Source organism: Nuphar pumila, chromosome 17 (assembly GCF_984573655.1).
Source record: "Nuphar pumila chromosome 17, dmNupPumi1.hap1.1, whole genome shotgun sequence".
In the NCBI taxonomy this organism is placed as follows: Eukaryota; Viridiplantae; Streptophyta; class Magnoliopsida; order Nymphaeales; family Nymphaeaceae; genus Nuphar; species Nuphar pumila.
In genome coordinates, this window is record NC_143265.1 from 51,238,010 (window position 1) to 51,256,945 (window position 18,936).

Sequence of the window (18,936 nt, forward strand, 5' to 3'; positions counted from 1 at the left end):
ATTTTTTTTCGTCCCATTCAGGTTAAGGGCTAAGCCTGAGCCTCATTTCGATGAGGTGAATCTTCTTCTTTATTCTTCATTCCATACTTATCATTACCGTCGGAACCAATTCTTTCATACATGGTCAGATTCCTCTAACTGGGGCATTTTTTTTATGTAGCCCATATTTGGTGTGTTTTCTTTATCACTAAGCTCAGCCTTCAACCGGCTTAGTAGCAAAGAGGGGCATCTGTAAACACCCCAAATTTTTACCCAAATCTTTCTAAAACTCCTACATTTGGCTTTTAAAATCTATAATCTCAGAGTCCTAATTGGTTTAGGACTCTGATCCAGAATTTCAGTTCGTTTAGAACTTTGTTTTCAAAACCTTTGAATTTCATCTATTGATTTTAACCCCTTTTCAAAGCCATTTTCAGTCCTTATTTCAAATTTTTCAAAACTTCAATGTGGGACCCACCCAGTTGGCACCATATATGGAGGAGTTCCAACCCAGTCAGAACTCTGTCCCGTTTTGAAACTTTCAATTTCAAGTGTTACTTTGAATGCCTTTTTAGAAAACCACTTATTTTCAAGTTTTAAAATTGCTTTTTGAAAAACCAAATGGGGCCCACTCTGGGTGGTGCCACATTTGCAAAATTCAGGGTTAGATTAGGGTTAGTCAGTGTCCTAGTTAGGTTAGGGGTTTAGAAGAGTCAAATTTAATTTTGAAAAAATCCATTTTAACTTTGGTTTTTAAACTATTGTTTTTAAAAGTTTTAAATTAGAATTTTAAAAACCAATGTGGGCCCGCACTAGGTGGCGCCACATTTGGATGGTTTTCTAGGTTAATTAGAAGTCTAATTAGATATTGATTAGGTAGTTAGGGCTAGGGTTAGTTTAGAAAAATTCCAAAAAATCGCCCCCCACATGTGCCTATCTAAGTCAATTAGGAAACTTTCTAAAAATAGAATTTAGAAAATCTATAAAAAGAGCCCAAGAGGGGGGGGGGGAGGAGGGGGGAGACCCCATGCTCTCTCACCTCTTTCTTGGAGTATCTCTCTCCTCTCCAGCACCTCTTCTTCCTTCTTAGCAGCTGCAGCCCCCAAGGTAAGTTCTTTTAATGGTTTTTCATAATTTTTATTAGTTTTTTTATGTTTTTCAATATTTTTCACCATTGGCTCCCCCTTTTCATGGTGCTTAACCATGGATCATATTCAAGAACCTCAAGTTCGATCCAAGAAGATAATCTAACTCTGTTCCATGTTGTTTTTCGAGATTCTAATCCATTAGAATTGCTTATATTATTGTTTTTTATGTTCTTAACCGATAAAACATGAGATTTACCCGTTAAATGGGTCAAATCCGTGTTTTCAAAGGTAAAATCAATTTCTATCATAGATTCTTTGTATTTTCTTTATTTATTTGTCATATTAATGTTTATTTTATGTGTTTCAATATTAAAATAAATTTTGTTTTGCTTTTTAGGTATTTTTTTATTGTTTTTCATTGTTAAATCATGTTTTTTTTAGTGGTTCTAAGATTTCCATGTGTTTTGATTCTAGAACTATAGAAATCATGTTATTCCGAGTTTAAATCTTTGTTCAAAAATTGCTGAAAATTTTATATGTAGTCCACAAATATGTTATTGAGTCTCTATAAAAAAATCAGAGGTTTTGGGATTTGGGAACCTTGTCAGAAAAATAAAAGATCGAATTGTGATTTCCAGGTGTTAAAATCGCTATCGAAATTCATTGGTAAATTGCAAGTGTGTTATTTCTGTCATCCAAAGTTTGATTTGTGATCCGTAAAATGTAGTAAATTTGTGTTAATGCCTATTATTTACTCTGATTTTCCTGTATTTTTATATTATAGTTCACTAATTTTCCTCTGTTAGAAAGTCAGACCCATGCTTTAAAACTCGTTATGATTTATTAAAACTCGGGTTCAAATCGTGGCAATCATAAATATTTAACCGTAGATCAAATCAATGAATTGTAAAATGTGTAGTTCATTATTTACATGTCTATTATTCACTGCTGAAATCTCATAAGTTTTTGATGAAGTCTGCAATTTTTTTCTGTATTTGCAATCGGAAGTGTTTGTTTTGATTAATTTTATATTCGTTAAATTCAAGTACAGATTGTCGGAACGATATCTCCCTAACCGAAGATGGTTTTTCTAATCTGTAAAACGGAGAATCTTTGTTTTTCTGTCTATTATGTCTCTGTAAATTTTCAAGGATTTCTATGGTGAATTGTTTCTTGATTTGGGTCTGACACCATGACCGACACGTGCCCATGGGTAAAAATAGCATATTTTAGGGTTTCAATCAATTTTCAAATTGGAATAATGTCAAAACTATCTTTTTATGATTTCAATCTAATTTTAAAATGATAATAAGTGCAAGTATCAATTTTTATGAATTTTGGATATCATTTGATGCTTAGATGAGTTAAATTGCAAAACAGGGTACCTGCAGGATCCCAAAACACTACCAAAGTCATGATTTTCATGATATTTCTGATTTTTTGGGTATAAGTTCATGTTTTTAGGGTGTGTTCATGTTTAGAATCATTCTACTACATCTCATTCAATTTAGCTGCTACTTAATCTTTTTAAACCCTAAATCCAAAGTTTTTACCAAAATATTTACCAAAATATTTTCTGAAAACCCTGATTTCAAGGCCATAGTCTTGCTATCAGGGGCATTTTGGTCATTTGACCTCAATTTTGAAATCCCTAACTTTGATTTTATTATTTTGAATCATATCATATCATCTTGTGCTTGATTTATTCTTATTTAAATTTCAAAATTTGCATTTTACAAAATATCTTTCTAAAAACCCTGATTTCAAGGCCATAGTCTTGCTATCAATAGCATTTTGGTTATTTTGACCCCAATTTCGAATTTTCAAAGCTCATTTTCATATTTCTAATTCAATTTAATCATTTATGTTTATGTCAGGCAAGTATGAATTAGGTTTATATTTGGATAATATCCAATAATTTCCTAATATTTTTGGATAAATCCAGATAAACCTACATTTTTGTGCTAACATGTTTTCTAGTTTTGCAGGATTATTCAAGTAGAAGACTTAGTTATTTTAGTTCTTTTCCTTCTATTCAATTCAATGTAATATCAGATGTAATAATTTGGAATTAGAGTTACATTTTCTGCTTAGAACAGGATGCATTGCATATAGTTTAATTTTACAATTTCAATATCTGATGAATGTATCATTCATGCATATTTATTTCAAATCCACTATGGTATACATGAATGGCACGTGCACAAGCTCTTAAAGAGTTGACAAACTCGGTAAAATTCGTATTTTTGGCCATAGTTAGAATACAAATGAGACCCAGATTTGGGATCTTCGTATTAGCCACATTCAGCCTACACTCTTAGGCTAACTTAAAAAATACACTGCATTTAAAAAAAAATACAAAAAAAGATATTCTCAATTTCTAAAACATGTCTTTCAAATTCATTCATTCATTCAAATGGCATCATTTTTTAAATCATTTTCCAATTCCATTTTAGAAAAATTGATTTTTCTAAAATTTTCCAAGTCTTTCTTAGAAATTGATTTTCTTAAAACTCTGAGTCATTTCATGTTTTCTCAGAAATCGATTTTCACAAAACTGCTAGATTCTTCAGAAATCGATTTTTATTTTCCTCAAAAATTCTCTCAACAAGGCTCATGATTTTCAAAGTATTATCTTTTCCAAGAATTTCCCAAGTGTTTCAAATATTCAAAGCAAACATCATGTTTTCAAATCTGCAATTTCAAAAATTTATAGCACATGCCTGATTCTTTGTGTATTTAGGAATAGAACATCGATTTAGACAAGTTGAGCAAAGCTAAGCATACTTTTGATCTTTGGTTCAATTACCCCTGGTAAAGGCGCCAAGAACAGTTGAACCTTGTACCGACATGCAAGTCTCATTCTTCGGAATTATTTCGCATTTTAAAACAGAGGCGAGTTATTTTCAAAAATCTTTTTTAAAGGTCAGTTTGACTTGCAAAAATAACATTTTGCATTGAAAACAGACCTTTGATTTGCCTAAATATTGTCTAAGAATTTATTCTAAGTCTAAAAATGCACAAATAATTATGCTTGTGCAATGCGAATGCAAAGATGTATGCTTTTGATAAAATAATTTAGAAATCTTGGGATTTTCCCAGTGATTCTAAAATAAAATTGATAATGGAGTAAAGAAATGAGTCAAAGGGTTGAAATTGATTTGAAAAAGTTAGATTTTGAATCTAACTCAGAATTTGAAATAGATCTGGAAGAAGAGACTTGAAATTCCAAGTCTTGGAATAATCAGAGTTTGGAAAATGGATTTTGAGTTTGAAGAAATAAAAAGAAAAGGAGATTTTGGGACTTGACATAGAATCTTATGAAAAATGGAGCTTTAAAATCAAAATGGACTTTGAATTTGAATGGATTGATTCTGAAAAAGGAATTCTTAATTTCAGAATCTGAAACAGGAATTGAATTTGGATTTAGATTTAAGAAATAGATTTGAAAATGGTTTTAGAAATAGGAATTGGAAATGGAAATGGAACTGGATTTGAAATTAGGAATCCTAGATGGAATTTGATCCGAGATCTGGAATCCTAGATGGAACTAGATCCGAAGTCTGGAATCCAAGATGGAATTAAATCTGAAATCTGGAACCCTAAATGAAATTGGTTTTGAAATCTGGAATCCTAGATGAAATTTGATCCGAAATCTAGAATCCTAGATGGAATTGAATCTGAAGTCTGGAATCCAAGATGGAATTGAATCTGAAATCTGGAATCCTAAATGAAATTGGATTTAAAATCTGGAATCCTAGATGAATATTGGATTTGGAAATCTGAATCCAATGTGGAATGAGATTTGAAATCTGGAATCTAATATGGAATTGGATCCAAAATTTGGAATCCTAGATGAGATCAGATCTGAAATCTGGCGCCCTAGATGGAATTGGATCCTGAAATCTGGAATCCAAGACGGGATTGGATTTTAAATCTGAAATCCAATATGAATTGGATTTTGTAATCTAGAATCTAAGATGAGACTGGATTTGAAAATCTGAATCCAAGGTGGAATTGGGTTCCAAATCTAGAATCCAAGATGGAATTGGATTTTGAAAATCCAAATGGGACTTTGAAGATGGATCTGGATTTTGAAAATCCAGATTGAATTTAAAAGTGGGCTTAAACTTAGGGAAAATCAAATTTTGAGATTCAGAATCAATCTCAAAACCTTAATTTTGAATTGAGAATCAAGACTCAATCTTCATATAGAACTTCGGAGATTTAAAAAAAATATATATATACTTGATTTTAAACTTGAATTTTGAAATCAGGAGATGAATATGGAAATTCTAAAGTTTAAATTGAACTTTGAAATTTAATCTGGAATATTGAATTGAGTTTTGATTCAAATCCTAGAAATGAAAATGAATGTAGAATCTTCAAAGTTGAACTGAACTTTGAAATTCGATTTTGAGTTGGAAATTGAATTTTGAATATAGAAGTGAATTCGAAATTTCAAAAGTCAAATTGGACTTTGAAATTGAAGCATAAATTTTGAAATGAGATAGAATTGAGAATAGAAAGATGAATTTTAATTTATAAATAAGGTTTGAAGATTGATTTAAGAAATGAAAAAGATATTTGAAGAATTATCTCAAAATCACTTGGATTTTAAACTAAAAGGAATTTTAAAAATATGATGTAATTCTATCCTACATGATGACTGAATTAAAAAAATTTAAAATTGGGCTTTTGAAAAGCATATTTCATTATTTAAATGAATTGAAATAAGATTGAAGATATAATACATTTCTGACTATGGTCATAAAATGTATTATATAATAATTATATTTAAATTCAGATGAAGAATGAAATACATTTTGGTGCCTTTATAGAGTTTGAAATGAAATTAACTCTCAATATATCCTTACTATGGCCATTGATATATATTTTGAGTTAATTTCAAGTTAAACTCTGATAAAGGAGAAAAATATTTAGGAAAATATGATGATTTTTGAAAAGAGATCTAGTGTGGATCCAATGTTATTCCATAAAAGATGAAAACCCTAAGTTTTGTTCACATTTTGTGTGGTGCCCCAAACCCCGACTTTGGAAAACTTGGAATTTTTCAGGAGATTTTTTTTTTAAGGTTTAAGTAGAAAACTAGCAGAAAGCAAGCGTGGAAAAAACATCAAAGCCACAAGTCTGGGCGGCCGCCACAGATAAGTGCAACAAGTGAAAACAGTGTAACTAACGATGTGTACAAGGGCGTAACTGTGAAATAAGGAGGGTAACCACCCCAACAGTTTAAAGGCTTTATAAAATGTAAGTACAAAAGTACAAAACAGGGAATATATCCTAATAAACAACCAAAACCCCAAAAGGAGACCACCAAGTACATGAACTGCAGGTCAAGTGTGTGGGTCCCCCGAGCCTCCACCGTGTGTCATCGCATCCGCACTATACCTGTTCGTCACCTACATCCCCATAAAACGGGGTCAGTCCTCTTGCGAGGTGGTGAAGAAACAACCACAAGCAGATATATAAATCCATTCACAGGGAAAACCGAAAGTAAGCTAACAAGTGGTAAGTGTACAATGACAAGTACCAATCAACTAACAAGTAACAATTGAAGGAACAGTAGAACAAGTACTCAAAGCAGTAACTAACTGTAACAATCGTCGGATATATCTATATTCAAACACGCAGTATATGCGTTCTTCAAAATGGTATCTCGCTTTAGTTCTTGGTTGAGCCCTTTAAGACACTTCGGTGTTCACCCGCTCGCCTCGTAACTATCGTTGGATGCGGATCTAGGTGTATATCTGTTGATTCTGCCGACGCGTCTTATATCGCACAGGCTATGTAATTTACCTTTGCCGTCGCGTCGTATGATGCCAAGGCTCCCTGCTTTCTGCACTTCCGATTACTGCACTTCCGATTATGCATTTACTTACGCCGTCGCGTCGAACGATGCCAAGGCTCCTGCTTTCTGCATTGTATTTACTTACGCCGTCGCGTCGAACGATGCCAAGGCTTCTGCTTTGTTATATATGTAGAATATTTCGTTCAGTTACACACCCTGAACAATAGTATATGCATTTCTTTACGCCGCCGCTGTATAAAGCACAGGCTTCTGCTTATACTACATATATAGCGCATAAATGAGCGTTCAAATGGAGATCAAACTCCAAATCGCCAATGTGATTCCCTGACCGCTCCTCGTTCAAGATTCTGCTTGACGAATGAAGCCCCTATTGGAAAGGCTTCGATTTTTGGCAAAATGCTCTTTACATAAAAACTAAGTCAATTACGTATGGTCTGGCTATGGCCAAGGGTTCCTGCAACCTTGATGGATGCAAAGTACGCACAACGGTGCACATCCATTTTCCGAATTAAGCGTGGCGATTTCCTACCAAAGAGGGGAGATGCCGCTGAAATGGATAAAAGAAATGCACGCTTTCTCCGTAAAAGAGAGGAAGTGCTGCTGAAATTTCTGAAGAAGCTAAGAATAGCTCAGAAAGAACGTAGCAGGATACTCTGGCATATAGCAGAGTGCTACCCAGTTCATGGTTTGCCCTCTACAACGTAGAAGGGTTCGTCGCACCACTGCCGGTAGAGCAGGGGAGGTGCTGACGAAATGGTTGGCAGAAGAGCTGCCGGAACCAATGGAACGGCATAATGATGTCCGTTGATGGAACGATGCCAGATCGGCTCGTATCCTTGTGCCTGCAAGGGCACCTTGCTCGTAAGGGCCGCTGAGCCGGAGTAGAGGTTGCGCCTTGGCTAGGTTTGGACTCGTTGCGTGAAAATACGCCGAGTAGCCGATCTATTTAGATCGAGTCATATGCATGCTCATTGAGAACGGTTACGCAACCAGACTCGTAAGGGCCGAAGAGTCAGAGTGTGTTGTTTCCACCCAGAGAGGTGTGATGCTCGTGGTGGCCGAAGTGCCAAAGAGCGGTGTTCTGCATGCATATGAATAAGACTTAAGGTCGCACATACCCCGCGGTTGAAAATCGTGTTAGGGGTACCCCCTCAGTAATGACTGTGTTGGGGAAGACTGAATGGGGTCGGGTACATACTCCCGTAGTGCTGAAAGCACGGGCTGCCTAAATGGCATGCAGATTCTGTCCAAGTAATTGTAAGACTGGCAGACCCCTTCAGGAATTATGCTCACTGTGGAATGACAGTGATGGTACAGCCTTGAGTGACATGTATTTTACTTTGGACCTGATAGAGTCCACGATGGCCTCAGTCACTCATGGGTTTTGGGGTCGTGGTTATCCTTAAGATCTAAGGATTGAACCCAACTACTGCAAGTAGAGGATGCATCCGAATATGGGCCTAGTAGGATTTTCCCAGTTGAAACACACTGCCCTACTATGGATAGGGTCAACAGGCCTCTGGGGTATCTAAAATACATAGAATAATCAACCCCCAGAACGTCGCGTTGATGCCCGGACAATAGCTCTACCTGCGTACCAAAGGCGGGAGCGGTTAATTATCAAACAATGCATTAGTTCTAGGTACAGCGATGCTTTGAATGTATGAGTGGATGACGTGTTGAGTCAGTCCTGCATAACCTTTGTGAATGTGTCATGTTCGGTATACTACTGGACCGACTGGGCAAAGACCCGTGTTGTATCCGCACGACTAAGCGAAGCTCGAGGAGTTGTCCTTAGATGCGTGGGATACGGATGTGCCAAGTATGAAGACTTGAGCTAGACATCACTTTGAGACCCGGAAGAGGTCATGGCTAAGTCGTGGAGACTTAAGCGGCTATTCAAATCACAGCCCTGAAAAGGCTTGCTCTAAGTCATGAGGACTCGAGCGGATATTAAACTCATAGCCCTGAGGAGGCTCTTGCGATATATGCTAAGTCTTGGAGGCTTGAGCGTCGTTATTGCGCATTACGACCCTGAGTGGTCATTATTGTACTTGGGTTGAATGGTTACATGATTGCATGCTTACCAGACCATCAGTGGTTCTGACCCCGTTTTATGGGGATTTCAGGTGTCGTACCTGCGTGGCAATATGCGGAGCAAGGCGGCATCGAGTTTCAGGGTTTCTCTAGACAGAGTTGTACTGCTTCCTTTTTATTGAACCTACACTGCTTTCCTAAGCAGTAGTGTTGTAATAAACATATGTTTTCGATAAAATGGAACACTTTGGTGGTCAATGAGTTGCTTGGCCACATACCTGCAACGTGCTCGGAGTTTTCTAAAACTGACGACTCATTATCTTCTGATTCCGCTGCTAAAAGCTTTTCTAAGTTCCGCTGCAAAGAAAAAAAAAAGAAATTCATGAAAATTTTAACTTAGCTTTGTTTTGAAAATCCGGGGCGTTACATTTCTGGTCTGTCGAATGTAAACTAACGCATAAGGGTTTTCCTTACGCAATACGACACACATACGTGTCGAAGATCAATTCTGAAAATAACCCATCTAATGGGTATTACATAGGCTTTACCACGGTTCGGGGTGCCGCGCCTGCGGACCCGAAACAAACCGTTTGTCATAATGAACGCAGGACAACATTAATTGATTAGAAGTATAACATCATCAAGAGAAATATTTAGACGGGATACAAGAGTGTTGCACGTCCATTCGGTCATACCGAAGCAATCATTTAAATGTTATTAACCTCTATGAGTACGTATATCCATATATATATATATATATATATATATATATATATATATATATATATATATATATATATATATATATATATATATATATATATATATATCGACTCGATGCAACCCAAGGTATGTGCACTTATGCCAAAACCCTAGCCGAGGTGTGAAGGAGGTGTAGGCTAACTAAACCCAAAATTGGGTCTACTATGATTCAGTTAGTAATGGAGTCATGCTGGTTTTGAAGAAAAGTGTTTAACAACCATGATAGTCGGATTCCGGGGCTGCAAGGGTGCCAACAGGAAGTTTACACACTTGTGGCCAAAAGGGGGTTTTAATATCAAACGATGGTCTGGTCTTTTGGACCATACTGTCATACATGCCAATCGGATCTGGTCTGTCCCATAGTTCGGGCCAGATCAATAAAGGGTTTCGGTTGGGGCTGATTCAAGCCGCCGGCAAAGGTCAATGGCTATTCTAGTGAAAAGAGGCACTAAGGCTGATCAAGGGGAGGTCTGGTCCTTAGGACCAAATGACTGCTAAGATAGGGTAGGGTCTGAACTTCTTAGTTCAGGCCTGAGACCAATGTGGCTCAGCCGGAAAGGATAGCCCGGGGTGTCCAGCACCAAGTGGCTGGCACCTGGCTCCAACATGAGTGAGCCGCGGCTAGCCTTGGGTGCCAAGAGGTTCAGGTCTGAAATCTCGGTTCAGACCGGCACCCTCAAGGTGCTAACCAAATGCCAGGGGTGCACAACACCCAAACAGTGCACACCCAGCCCCAGCCAAAGAGGTAAATCGGGTTGGGCCCAATCTTGCACCCAACTGGTCAAGACGGACTGTAGTGCTGGTCTGAACCCATGGTTCAGACCGGCAACAGTCTGAGACAAAGAAAACAAAAAGAAAATGATACAACAAAACTTACTTTCGAAAGAAAGGAAAAGCTCATAGAGGGCTTATGCTGGGCGCGCGGGCTACCCGCATGGCGTCCAACTCCAGCTAAGGCGAAAACTGGTTGGCAAAAGGGTCTGGTCTGCTGGACCAAGTCTGATGCTCTTCCCAGCAGCATGAGCAAGAGCTCAAAAGGGGCGATCGAGCAGCCAACGCAAAGGGGTTTGGCACCAAACAATAGGGATCCCCTGGTCGGTCAGACCACTTGGGAACCTGGTGCGCCAACCGAGTGAATCGACCCTTGAACCAAAAAGGTCGAAAATAAGGTAATAAAAAAAAACAAAGCAAGCATTACCTTGCTGCTGAAAAGGCCAGGGTTCCACGCTCAAGCAAGGCTGGTCACGACGTGACCCAAGCCCAGATCGTTGCTGCAATACCAGTCCCAACGCGTGGGGACTGAATTGAGCCCAATCACCACAAGAAGAAACACCAGAAGAAAATGAAAGAATGCAGATGGCTGGAATGCACCAACCAGCGTTCCAGCACTCCCAAGATCATGTCAAACGAAGTGGGTGTAGGATGGACAAACCAAGCTCGGTCCAGCACACCCGAAGAAATTGCTATAGTTGTGAACACACCATGAAATACAGCAAGAAGGAAAAACGTAACAACATTTTTGTTGAGAAGGAAGACAACAACAAGCATAGAAGGTGATTAAAACCGAAATGAAATCAAGAGGAAAATCAAAAAGCAAATATTGCAAATGCATGCTGCAAAATGATAATGCAGATCCATGGTGATTCAAGATTACAACTACAAATCTTAGAGGTAATTCACCGTTTGGTCTTGCATGCAAAGATGCAAAGTCCCACCGGCTTCCTTTTCATACCGAAATCGTAACAAGTAAGGTGAATCTTCACCTTAGCTACTTAAAGAAGAGGAAGGTGATGTTGCGGTTGCACGTTAAGAGGTTCCCACGGTTGGAGGGAGTAAGCAAGTGAGAGGGAAAGAGAGGAATTTTGGGAGAGAGAGAGAGAGAGAGAGTTCTTTAAAAAAAATCGCCCAACAAGAGAGAGAGGGGCCCATTTTTTTTCTAAGGGTTTTATAGGTTGTACTTTTAGGTTGGATGGCTAGGATCTACCCCTCCAAGATGGAGGGCTGGAGTGCTCCATGCCCCCATAGCCAATGCATGTCAAGGTTTTAAACTTTTTAGAAAGACTTTCAAAAATACCATTTTGAAAAGCCATTAATGTTTTGAAAATTTTCAAGGGCTGCCCAAGGCTAGCCGCCCCTTAGGCCCAACCGGTTTTGAGTATTTAAGAACTTTAAATTTGTTTCAAAATTGCCATGGGGTACCAGCCCCATGCTCTCCTTTTGGAAAAGACGCCCTTCATGATGGGCTTTGGGCTCTATCATGAGGTTTTTGAAAAGATAAATGGCCAATAGAGACCCTCTTTAAAAAACCATGCAACTCTCTTGCAAAAATGTCACCAAGCTGGTCCACCCTTGACCAGCTGGTCAACCATGGCTATGGATGTCCACTGTAGGGGTCGTCCATGGGTCTTGGATCCACTAGGTGCTCCGGATCAAAAACCAAAACCCGTCAATAATGTACGTCATAAGAAAACGCTTATTTAATGAAACAAAATAATAATTTAATCCCAACAAATTATGTCATTCTCTTTATAACCTTAATTAACGTAGAATGGTTGATGCCTCTTAAGGAAATCACCACTCGTTCGTTGAAATTAAGCATTGGGTCCAAAATTAAGTCAATACTCAAAATTCACATGCACTGACGAGGTTTCCTCATCGTTAGGGTCTAAATTTCGGGGTGTATCACTACCACCCTATTCCAATCTTACCCTAAAAGTTTCAGGTGTTGATTTGTTCTAAATTTCCCAAAATTGCTTTATTTACATAATATTACGCGATTTACTCAGTTCTCAAAATAAGCAAATCTTCATAAATTGCCAAAACATAAAAATTCATCGATTTCCATATAATTACACTATATTCATCAAAATTAGAATGGTGGATCTTACATCCTCCCCTCCTTAAAAAGGATTTCTTCCGCGAAATCGCCCTTAGGGGGGTTACAAAAAGTTCTGGATAAGTCTCCCTCATGCTCGCTTCTGGTTCCCATGTGCATTCTTCGATGCCATGGTGCTGTCATCGTACCTTAACTAGCGGAATAGTCTTGGTACGCAAAACTTGATCTCGTCAATCAACAATCTCGATAGGCCTTTCTGACAAGGTCAAATCTTCCTGCACGTCCACATCTTCATAACGAATGACATGTGATGGGTCAGGAATATACTTCCTGAGCATCGACATGTGAAAAACACTGTGAATGTGGGCATATTATGGAGGCAACTTGACACGATATGCCACTTCATCAATTCTCGCCACGATCTCAAATGGTCCGACATACCACAAACTCAACTTCCCTTTCTTTCCAAAACGAAACACGCTCTTTATCGGCGAAACTCTAACAAAAACCATGTCTCCAACATAAAAAGACAATTCGCGACATCTCTTATCGGCGTAACTCTTCTGCCTATCTTGCGCTGCCTTCAAACGTTCATGAATCTTCTGCACTTGCTGCGTGTAGTGCTGAAGAACAATTGGCGCTTCGCTTGCTCTATCGCTGATGTCGTCCCAAAAAGATGGCGACCGACAAGGTCTACCATACAACGCTTCATACGGGGCCATCCAGATACTAGCGTGGTAACTATTGTTATACGCGAACTCTACCAAACATAGGTGTGAATCCCATTCTCCCTTCTAATCAAGCATACAAGCCCGCAACATATCTTCCAACGTTTGAATCGTTCGCTCGGACTGCCCGTCCGTCTGAGGATGAAAGGCTGTACTAAACTTTAATCTCGTCCCCAAAGCAGATTGCAATTGACACCACAGTCGCGAAGTAAATCGGGGATCACGATATGAAATGATAGATCTCGGCACACCATGCAATCGAACGATCTTTCTAATGTATAAATCGGCTAGGCTCTCAAGAGACTGGCTGATCCTGATCGGCAAGAAGTGGGCAGACTTGGTGAGCCTGTCCACAACTACCCAAATCGCATCGTGTTTACGCCTAGACAGTGGTAAACCTACCACAAAATCCATCGTAATATCCTCCCATTTCCACTGAGGAATAATAATCTTCTGCAAGGTACCACCGGGACGCTGATGTTCCGCTTTGACTTGCTAACAAGTCAAACACTTTGCAACGTAAGCCGCTGTCTCTCGTTTCATACCCTGCCACCAATACTTCTGTTGTAAGTCCTTGAACATCTTTGTTCCTCCCGAATGAATCGTGTACTTCGACATATGAGCTTCGTCAAGAATATCTCTCTTTAGCTTAGGGTCGCTAGATACCCAAAGACGATCTTTCATAGGAACGTTGCCATCTTCAGACACTCTAAAAGAAGAGTCTACTTGCTCTGACAAGGCTAGAAACTTGGCGTACTGACCGTCAAACTTTTGAGCTTCTACTATCCTTGGCAGAAACTCAAATCGAATGGTCATACCAGACAATCTGATTGAACCATCACCAACAGAAAAAAAGGTTTCCAGGCTATGAAATCTTCAACGAGCTTCTGGCTCCATACTAGACTAGCCAGAACACCACTCGATTTGCGACTAAGCACATCAGCCACAACGTTTGCCTTCCCAGGGTGGTAAGACAACATGAAATCGTAGTCCTTGATAAACTCAAGCCATCTTTGCTGCCTCATATTCAGCTCCTTCTGAGAGAACAAATACTTGAGGCTCTTGTGGTCAGAAAAGACCTCAAACGATTCCCCGTACAGGTAATGTCGCCATGATTTCAAAGCGAGCACAATTGTTGTCAATTCTAGATTGTGCGTCGGATAATTCCGCTCATGAGTCTTTAGTTGTATGGAGGCATAGGCAATCATTCATCCATGTTGCATAAGCACACAACCTAAACCGGTACCGGAGGCGTCTGTGTACACCACAAAACCACCTCTACCAGAGGGCGAGGCTAACACCGGCGAGGTCGTCAACTTCGTCTTTAGGATCTGAAAATTGTCCTCACTGGCACTGTTCCACACGAACTTAACACCCTTACGTAACAACTTAGTTAAAGGTAATGCAATCCTCAAAAAGTCTTGGATAAAACGTCGATAATAACCGGCCAATCCAAGAAAACTACGAATCTCAGACACATTCTGAGGCTGCTTCCAGCCCAGAAATGCTTCAACTTTTCAAGTTCCGCTGGAGCCATATGGTATGGTGCCTTGGAAATTGGTGTCGTTTCAGGCATCAACTCGATACCAAATTCGATCTCTCGCCTCAGAGGTAACCAGGTAGTTCCTCCGGAAAACATCAGCAAATTCTCGGACCACGTCCAAGTCATTGATCAGAACCATCTCGGGTTCAACTGGGGTAATACTGACTAAGAAAGCAGTACCCCCGTTCTGCAGATACTTCTGAGCCTTGAAAGAAGAAATCATGCAGCTCTCACGCAGAGGTTGAGGAAGCTTGATTTCTAAAACTGGACGATCAGGCTGGGAAAGAACGATCCTGCCTTCCCAACAAAAGACTTGAGCATGGTACTCGAAAAGCCAATCCATGCCCAAAATCACGTCGTACTCTGTCATGTCTAACAGGATAACGTCAGCTGACAGGTTTTGCCCCGCCACTAACACTGCGATGTTCGGAATATACGAGTCACAAAAAGACTGCTCTCTTGTCGAAGTGCGAACTTCCAACGGAAAAATCAAAGGCTCAACTGACAAAGGCAAGGTACGAGCAAATCTAGCTGCTTTAAACGAATGAGTAGCTCCACAATCAAACAAAGTAAATGCTTCATATCCGGCTACCGAGATCGTACCTTGGACCAACTCCGCTTTGGTCACTTGGTCAACCGTTGCCACGTATGCTCGACCGGCAATGACTCTCTCGTTTGCTGGCTTCGGCGGGTACGGTTGTTGCTGCTGCTGCGTAGCGGTCTGTAGCTGTTGCGTCGGTTGTGAAGTGCTTGGCGTATTCCTGCATTGGTCATCTGCTTGTCTTCCTGCAATCCCGGATATAATGACCCATCTTTCCGCAATATAAACATCCTCCTGTGTCTCGTGGGCAAGATCGTCCTGGATGATCTGTGGTACACTTCGGACAACTGGCCGCGGTAAGCTGCTTCTGTTGCGGCTGCTGGCGTTGCTGGTACTGTGGTCTACGGTTCTGATACTGAATCTGGCGGCTATCACTGTTGTTGTTGTCATTGCGTTGCTTCTTTGACTAAAGACGGAACTTTCTTCCACCCTGGTTCTTTTGAAAATGCATCTTCCTTGGCCAACTCTTTTGGCCATGATTCTGCTGTTGCTGACGTGGTGCGGGAGTCTTCTGCGATTCTGCCCAGTCATGTTTAAGCAAGGAGGATGTCTCTAAAGCCTCATCGACTGTGGTAGGTGCACGTGTGTACACCTTTGTCTGCAAGACTGGCTTCAGACCTCGAGTGAATTTAAGAGCTCGCTCCTTTTCTGTCGTGTATAAGTTCAGACAAAACCTCTCCAGGCTGCAAAAACGTGTGACGTATTCAGGGAGAGAAGAACTACCCTGTTGGAGGTCAAGAAACTCCTGCATTTTTCGGCTCCTCTCGTGAGCTAGAAAGTAAGCTGCGTGGAACGCTTCCACAAACTGGTCCCACTCTACAGGCTGGTTGTCGAATTTTATCTCCCAGGTGGTCGCCCACCACCTTTCCGTGTCCTTCTTGAGACGATATGTCCCAAAATCTACCTTCCGATCATCACCAACTTGTAACACACGAAAGATACGCTCTATTTCTCTGATCCAATCTTCGGCTGCTTCTAGCGACGATTTCCCATCAAATGAGGGAGGGTTCAAGCTCATAAATTGCTTATATGGGACTGCTGTAACAGGAGTCTGGGCAGGTGTTCCCTGTCCCTGGGCGGCCTGCTGGAGGTGCTCGCCCATGTTCCTTATGGTCTCAGCCTGTCGACCCACAACCTCTGTAAGGTTGTTCAGAGTCTCCATAAGGTCATCACACCTGGTGCGCCACGCCATCTAAATATGCAAAAATCTAGGCGTAAGCAACCAACAAAAACACAAAGATGGGAAATTTTCCATTTTATTAATAAGAAGTTGCAACATTACGGAAGTACCCTTCATCAAGATAGGGTTGAACAGGCACTACCAACAACTTGAGCACGAAAAAACCAAAAAAAATGAAGCACTGACTCAGTGTTTCTAACATCGAAACAACACATCACAAATTCATGACTTGCTAGTGTAGAAGTCCCTGTAGTCCTTCTGACTACCATAGCGCCTCGGCCTAACACGTGGAGGAGAAACAACATTCCTCAACGGCGTGTCAGAGATCTCCTGGACTTCCTTCATAATCGACAGCACATACTCCGAAGAAACAGCATAGGGGTAGGACTCAGGAGAATATTGGAGAGAATCGATCGCTCCGCGCCTTTCTCCGTCCTGGCTATCCACTTCCACAACCAATGGTCCAGAGACCGAAGATACATCCTCGCTGTCTTCCGCATTGCTCATCCAAAGTTCATCCCTCTGCTTCGTCTGGCATTCCTCTATGACATGCCCACGAAGACTACAGTAGGGGCACTCAGCCAATTCACGGGGACAGATCTGCCCCGCGTGATCTTCCAAACATCTGGCACATCGAGGTGCCAACATATGCACATTACGTGCCAAATATCGCACAGCTCCACTCAGGGCCTCTTCGCCTCGAGTCAGGTTTTGGAGAGACTCCAAAATCTTGCCGTAAGTCGGGTTTGTCGACATCTATCACATAAGCAGAACCACAACACAAAGTATCTAAAAATATGAAATAAAAAAATGAAAGAAGCTTAACTTGTACTTACAGTGCGATGGATGATGCACGATGAAGCTTTGACCACACACTTAATTCTGCTCTGATACCAAACACTGTGGCGCCCCAAACCCCGACTTTAGAAAACTTAGAATTTTTCAGGAGAATTTTTTTTTTAAAAGGTTTAAGTAGAAAACTAGCGGAAAGCAAGCGTGGGAAAAACATCAAAGCTGCAAGTTTGGGCGGCCGCCACAGATAAGTGCAACAAGTGGAAACAGTGTAACTAACGATGTGTACAAGGGCATAACTGTGAAATAATGAAGGTAACCACCCCAACAGTTTAAAGGCTTTACAAAATGTAAGTACAAAAGTACAAAACAAGGAATATATCCCAATAAACAACCAAAACCCCAAAAGGAGCCCACCAGGTATAGGAACTGCAGGTCAAGTGTGTGGCTCCTCCGAGCCTCCACCATGTGTCATCGCATCCACACTATACCTTTTCGTCACCTACATCCCCATAAAATGGGGTCAGTCCTCTTTCGAGGTGATGAAGAAACAACCACAAGCAGATATATAAATCTATTCACAGGGAAAACCAAAAGTAAGCTAACAAGTGGTAAGTGTACAGTGACAAGTACCAGTCAACTAACAAGTAACAACTGAAGGAACAGTAGAACAAGTACTCAAAGCAGTAACTAACTGTAACAAATGCCGTATAAGTAAAGTAACCAAGTAACAGCTGGAACAAGTAAAGTAACTGAAATAGAATCTATAGAACAAGTAAAGTAGCAGCTACAGTAAGTCAGTTGTTTGGTTAGTCTTTAAGTTCTTCTGATTACTCCTTCGGGTACGCGAAGGAACATCGCATTCTGTGAGACATGCAACCGGCGTCTGTTATTCAAATTATAGTGTGGTAACCGGGGAAGCTACAGATCGAGTCAACCATATGCGAGCAGCACACAACTAGGAGAAAACACTCGCATAGGCAAGGATTGCAATCCATACTACTGCAGTAGTGAGGTCCTAAGAAGGTAACCTCGACCTCCCTGACTTTGAGTGACTGGAGGCCAAAGGAATGCTACAGCTCCTGTCAAAACACGTGTCGTAGTAACGATAAGTCACTCAGGGTTGTACCATCCACCCTCTCCCAAGGTGAACCATTTTGTGAATGGGGCGAAGCAGGTTTATCTTTCTTAAGGCTCAAGTTCAAACATACCTCACAACGAGGAATCTGCCTCGTGGTCCCCGCAGGATACACAAAACGAGGACTTGGCCTGCCCATCCACGTGCTCAGCCTCACGCAGCCAACGGAGCACACTGCTCGTGAAAGCAGACAAAACACCATATTATTTTATTTTCTGTTTAGTGTATATCACACAAGAGTCCACACATCACAAGGGCCACTGCCCGAAGACTCCAACTGAGTCTGTAACAAATCATTTATCTGCACATGTGTTGGTTCATATCTTGCCAGAAATGAGCTTCTAACCTTCTTAAAACGAAATTAAGAATTACAAAATTTCAGATGAATAAAGAGTTGTCACCATAGGGCATTAGTATTG